The sequence below is a fragment of the Choloepus didactylus genome, chromosome 24 (assembly GCF_015220235.1).
Source record: "Choloepus didactylus isolate mChoDid1 chromosome 24, mChoDid1.pri, whole genome shotgun sequence".
In the NCBI taxonomy this organism is placed as follows: Eukaryota; Metazoa; Chordata; class Mammalia; order Pilosa; family Megalonychidae; genus Choloepus; species Choloepus didactylus.
In genome coordinates this window covers 17859766-17866902 of record NC_051330.1, presented here as the reverse complement: position 1 = coordinate 17866902, position 7137 = coordinate 17859766, and the positions used below count along the sequence as shown (strand labels likewise).

Sequence of the window (7137 nt, the reverse complement as noted above, 5' to 3'; positions counted from 1 at the left end):
TTTTCTCCCTTTCTCTCTGACTATTTATTTAATTTTCAGTAGCTCACCAGAGCTCCTGTTACAGCATTGTCCCAGGCAAGGGTGCAATTAAGAATTAAGGTCATCTGAGAGTAATTATTCAGGTGAAAGAGATAAGAGCCTAAAGGGCTTATCTTTAAATAGCCCATACCAGGACCAAGAAAATTTGGGGGCTAGGGAAAGGCTTTGAATGTGATTTTCTTTCTTTCTTTCTCTCTTTCTTTCTTTCTTTCTTTCTTTCTTTCTTTCTTTCTTTTTCTTTCTTTCTTTTCTTTCCTTCCTTCCTTCCTTCTTTCTTTCTTTCTTTCTTTCTTTCTTTCTTTCTTTCTTTCTCTCTTTCTTTCTGAAACAACTATTCTAAGTAGCTCATTACAGAAAGCCTCAGATATTTGTACTTGGCCCCTTGATCTGGTCAAGTGTGGAGCTAAGATAGGTCTGAGAGAGAAAGAAAACAAGGGGGCAGGGCCCAGCTCAAGTGGCTGCTCTCCCTCAGAGAACTTAGACCCCAGGGGCTGGAAAACATAAACCAGTTTGAGTCATCCATGTCCCTGGCAGGGACAGGGTCTGTGGAGAATTAAAGGCACCTGTGGCACCTCTTTACACTGGTGGGGAGCTGCAAGCTGACAAGCGCCACCTTCTGGACAGGATAGGAAAAGCATGGAGTCTAGAGGCTCCAGAGAAGGGTACAAAACTTCATCCCTCTCCCAGAGACCTGGGCCTCTCTGGACTGGGAAAATATGATTGGGGAGACCCTCTCACAAAAAGGTTACATAGAGGTAGGGCAAGAACCAGAAAAACAAGAGGTGAAAAATTCTGATCAACCAAACAGAAGGTAGGTTAGAGGTCTAGAATAAGTTGAACTGCATGCCAAAGAACATATAGAGAACAAAGCTAACCAGCAAGAAAACTGTAGGCAAAAGCAGGAAAATGAACTCCAGAATAAACTAACCAAGAAAATCAGATGCCTAGACAGCTAAAAATAATGAGCCATCCTAGGAAACATGAAAATATGGACCAGCCTAAGGATCAAACTAACACTTCAACTGAGATACAGGAATTGGAACAACTAATAAAAGATGTTCAAACAAACATGCTAAACCAATTCAAAAACCAAATCAACGACATGAGAGAAGACATGGCAAAAGAGATGAAAGATATAGAGAAGAAATTGGTTGAACATAAGGAGGAGCTCTAAAGCTTGAAAAAACAAATGGCAGAAATTATGGGAATGAAAGGCACAATAAAAGAAATGAAAAACACAGTGGAGGCTTACAATACCAGATTTGAGGGTGTAGAAGAAAGGATAAGTGAACTAGAGGACAAGAAATCTGACATCCTACACACAAAGGAACAGATAGGGAAAAGAATGGAAAAATATGAGCAGGGTCTTTGGGAACTGAGTGACAATATGAAGTGCATGAACAAAGTGTTATGGGTGTCCCAGAAGGAGAAGAGAAGGGGAAAGTGGCAGAAAGAATAATAGAAGAAATAATCGTCAAAAATTTCCAATCTCTTATGAAAGATATAAAATTACAGATTCAAGAAGTGTAGCATACCCCATACAGAATAGATCCCAATAGAACTACTTCAAGACACTTAGAGATCAGATTGTCCAATGTCAAAGACAAAGAGAGAATTCTGGAAGCAGCAAAAGATAAGTGATCCATCACATACAAGGGAAGTTTGATAAGGCTATGTAGAGATTTCTCTGCAGAAACCATGGAGGCGAGGCTAGGCCTCCCTGTATTTGTGCCTAAGAGTCTCCTCCTGAATGCCTCTTTGTTGCTCAGATGTGGCCCTCTCTCTCTGGCTAAGCCAACTTGAAAGGTGAAATCACTGCCCTCCCCCCTACGTGGGATCAGACACCCAGGGAAGTGAATCTCCCTGGCAACGTGGAATATGACTCCCAGGGAGGAATGTAGACCTGGCACCGTGGGACGGAGAACATCTTCTTGACCAAAAGGGGGATGTGAAAGGAAATGAAATAAGCTTCAGTGGCAGAGAGATTCCAAAAGGAGCCGAGAGGTCACTCTGGTGGGCACTCTTATGCACACTTTAGACAACCCTTTTTAGGTTCTAAAGAATTGGGGTAGCTGGTGGTGGATACCTGAAACTATCAAACTACAACCCAGAACCCATGAATCTCGAAGACAGTTGTATAAAAATGTAGCTTATGAGGGGTGACAATGGGATTGGGAAAGCCATAAGGACCAAACACCACTTTGTCTAGTTTATGGATGGATGTGTAGAAAAGTAGGGGAAGGAAACAGACAGACAAAGGTACCCAGTGTTCTTTTTTACTTCAATTGCTCTTTTTCACTCTAATTATTATTCTTGTTATTTTTGTGTGTGTGCTAATGAAGGTGTCAGGGATTGATTTAGGTGATGAATGTACAACTATGTAATGGTACTGTAAACAATCGAAAGTACAATTTGTTTTGTATGACTGCGTGGTATGTGAATCTATCTCAATAAAATGATGATTAAAAAAAAAAATAAAATAAAATAAAATAGATGATACAAAAAAAAAAAAAAAAAAGAAACCATGGAGGCAAGAAGGCAGTGGTATGATATATTTGAGATACTGAAAGAGAAAAACTGCCAACCAAGAATGCTATATCTGGCAAAACTGTCTTTTAAAAATGAAGGCGATATTAAAATATTTTCAAACAAAGAGACACTGAGAGAGTTCATGAATAAGAGACCTGTGCTTCCAGAAATATTAAAGAGGGTACTACAGGCTGATACAAAAAGACAGGAGAGAGAGGTTTGGAGAAGAGTGTAGAAATGATGACAATCAGGAAGGGTGAAAGGAGAGAGAGAAAATAAGATATGACATATAAAACCCAAAAGACAAAATGGTAGAAGAAAGTACTGCCATTACAGTAATAACACTAAATGTTAATGGATTAAACTCCCCAATAAAAAGATATAGACTGGCAGAATGGATTTAAAACTGGATGCATCTATATGCTGTCTACAAGAAACTCACTTTAGATACAAGGACAGAAAGACTGAAAGTGAAAGGTTGGAAAAAGATAGATCATGCAAACAACAAACAGAAGAAAAGCAGGAGTACCTATATTAATATCAGACAAATTAGACTTCAAATGCAAAACAATTAATAGAGACAAAGATTAGATCAGTTATAAATGAAATTTAAAACAGGAAAACAAGAGAGAGAATCAACAAAACCAGAAGTTGGTTCTTTGAGAAAATCACTAAAATTGATGGACTTTAGCTGGCCAACAAAAAAAAAAAAGAGAGAGCAGATGCAAATAAACACAATCAGAAATGGGAAAGGTGACATAACTACTGACCTTGCAGGAAAAAAGGAGATAATTAGAGGATACTACAAGCAACTACATGCTAATAAACTAGAAAACTTAGATGAAATGGACAACTTCCTAGAAAAGCTTGAACAACCAACATTGATTCAAAAAGAAATAGGTGACCTCAAGAAACCAATCACAAGTAAAGAGATTGAGTAGGTCATCATAAAGCTCGCCAAAAAGAAAGCCCAGCACTAGATGGCTTCAAAGGTGAATTGTACCAAGCATTCAAGGAAGAATTAATACCAATCCCCACAAAATCTTCAAAAAAAAAGTTGAAGAGGAGGTAAAGCTACGTAACTCATTCTATTAAGCCAACATCACCCTAATACCAAATCAGCTAAGATACCACAAAAAAAGAAAATTATAGACCAATCTCTTTAATGAATATAGATGCAAAAGTCCTCAACAAAATAAACACATATGAAATCCAGCAGAACATTAACAGAATTATGCCCCATAAACAAGTGGGATTTATTCCAGGTATGCAACACTGGTTCAACACAAGAAAATCAAATAATGTAATACACCACATCAATAAATCAAAGTGGAAGAACCACATGATCATCTCGATTGATGCAGAAAAGGCATTGGGCAAAATTCAACAAACTTTCTAGATTAAAACACTTCAAAGGATAGGAATAGAAGGGAACTTTCTCAATACGATAAAGGCAATATGTGAAAAACCTACAGCTAACATCATACTCAATGCGGAAAGACTAAAACCTTCCCTCATCAGGAGCAATACAGGGATGCCCACTGTCACCATTGTTATTCAACATTGTGCTGGAAGTGCTAGCTAGAGCTATTAGGCAAGAAAAAGAAATAAAACACATCCATATTGGAGAAGAAGAAGTAGAAGAAGTAAAACTTTCACTGTTTGCAGATGACATGATCCTGTGTGTAGAAAATCCAGGAAAATCTGCAGCAAAGCTACTAGAGCTAATCAATGAATACAGCAACTTGGCAGGTTACAAGATCAACATGCAAAAATCGGTAGTGTTTCTATACACAAGTAATGAGCAACAGGAGTTGGAAATCAAGAAAAAATTCCATTTACAATAGCAACCAGAAGAATCAAGTATTTAGGAATAAACTTAATCAAGGACACAAAAGAGCTATGCAGAGGACACTACAGGAGACTCCTAAAATAAATAGAACAGGACCTTAAAAATGGAAGAACATACTGTGTTAATGGATTGGAGGACTAAATATAGTTAAGATGTCAATCCTACTTAAATTGATTTATAGATTCAATGCAATACCAATTAAAATCCCAACAACTTACTTTGCAGGTATAGAAAAACCAATAAGCAAATTTATTTGGAAGGACAGTTTGCCTTAAATAGCCAAAAATATGAGAAAGAGGAATGAAGTGGGAGATCTCACACTACCTGACTTTGAAGCATACTACAAAGCTACAGTGGCTAAAACTGCATGGTACTGGCATAAAGATACATATACTGACAAATGGAATCAAATTGAGTGTTCACAAAGAGACCCTCTCATCTATGGACAATTGATCTTTAATAAAGCAGTCAAGCCAAAGCAACTGGGATAGAGCAGCCTCTTCAATAAATGGTGTTTGGAGAACTGGATATCCATATCCAAAAGAATGAAAAAGGACTCCTCTCTCCTACTTTATACAAAAATTAACTTGAAATGAATCAAAGACCTAAACATTAGTGTTAAGACCATAAGACTTTTAGAAGAAAATGTAGGGAAATATCTTAAAGATCTTGTGATAAGAGGTGGTTTCCTAGACCTTAAACCCAAAGCACAAACAATGAAAGAAAAAATAGATAAATGGAATCTCCTCAAAATTAAACCCTTCTGTAAATCAAAGGACTTTCTCAGAAAAGTAAAAAGGCAGCCTACCCAATGGGAGACACTATTTGGAAACCACGTATCAGATAAGGGTTTAATATGCAGAGTATATAAAGAGATCCTACAACTGAACCACAGCAAAACAAACAACCCAATTTAAAAATGGGCAAAAGACATGGATAGACACTTTTCTGAAGAGGAAATACAAATGGTTCAAAAACATGAACAGATGCTCAACTTCACTGGCTATTAGGGTAATGCAAGTGAAAATCACGAGATATCATCTCACACCTACTAGAAGGCCATAATTGATAAAATAGAAAATTGCAAGTGCTGGAGAGGATGTGGAGAAAGAGGCACACTTATTCATGGTTTTTGGGAATCTAGAATGGTGCAGCCACTCTGGAAGGCAGTGTGGTGGTTCCTCAGGAAGCTAAGTATAGATTTGCCATATGATCCAGAAATTCCATTATTAGGTATGTACCCAGAGGAACTGAAAGCTAAGACTTGAAAAGACATTTGTAAATCAATGTTTATAGCAGCATTATTCACAATTGCCAAGAGATGGAAACAGCCCAAATGTCCATCAATGGATGAATGGACAAACAAACTGTGGTATATACACACAATGGAATATTATGCAGCTATAAGACAGAACAAAGTCATGGAATATATAATAACATGGATGAAACTTGAAGACATTATGTTGAGCAAAGTTAGACAGAAACAAAAGGACAAATACTGTATGATCTCCCTAATATGAACTAAGATTAATGAGCAGACTTTGAGAGTCAAAAGCTGAAAACACAGAACAGATGTCACTGCAGTGGTGTTTGCCACCACTGTGGCCATGAATTTTTGGGCCAAGATCATGGTTGGGGCCTGTCTCAACCACTTCATGTGAGTCAGTAACATGATTTCAAAACTTGCCAAAACCTTTACCCTCTGCGTCAGCCCAAATAAGCTGAATTTCATCCTTTCAGACAGGGTTGCTAATGGAGGGGTGAGCATGTGGTGTGAACTCGAATGGGAGAACTTCTTCAGTGAATTTCAAATGGAAGGCGTCTCTGCAGAAAACAATGAGATTTATTGAGAGCTGATATTGGAAATCTTATCTTGAGCCTTGAAAACTGCCCAGAATGCCAGAGCTTTGAAAATCAATCTGACCAAGAAACACTTTCACTGCCTCACAGTCTCTACAGAACTGCTATCTCTATCAAGCACTCGTCACACTGGGGCACATGACATCCCCATAAAGGTTATTCTGAGGAAACTGTGGAAGAATTTACAAGAACTTACAATCCCAGACTCTGATGTTAGTATTTATTTACCAGTGTTGAAGACTCTAAAGAGTGTTGTGAAGAAAATGAAAAACATCAGCAATAACCTTATTATTGAAGCAAACATAAATGGAGAACTGAACCTGAAAATGGAGACTGAATTAGTGTGTGTTACGACTCATTTTAAAGATCTTGGAAATCCTCCACTGGCCTCTGAAAATGCCTCTCAAGATAGAAACCCAGAACAAATGGCTGAGGTGCAGATAGATATTAGGAAGCTCTTCCAATTTCTTGCTGGACAACAAGTAAATCCTACAAAGGCCCTGTGCAATATTGTGAGTAAAAGGATTGTTCATTTTGATTGATTTCATGAAGATGTTTGCCTCCACTATTTCATTCCAGCATTGTCATAGCACCACCTGACCAGATTTGGAAGCTCAAAGACCTTGGTTGTAGTGGGAAGAGACAAAAAGTTCATGTGTTCTAAGTTGTCTATTTCCTCTGAGTAGCACAAATCATATACACTTTACTTATTTCTTCCTTTATAAAGTTTAACTAGAAATTGAATTACTGGTTGGGTCAACAATATTACTCCTTTTTTCTCATGTCTGTTGTGTTTTGCTTTTAAGACACTGAAAAAAGTCTAGACTTTAAATTTCAGTTTCTCATTGATGAAGTTG

General features: G+C 37.6%; 1 pseudogene; it reads left to right on the top strand.

Annotated features, from left to right (window-relative positions):
- The first annotated feature begins 6027 nt into the window (after positions 1-6027).
- On the top strand, positions 6028-6870 carry LOC119520137 (annotated as a pseudogene).
- Positions 6871-7137: the final 267 nt, after the last annotated feature.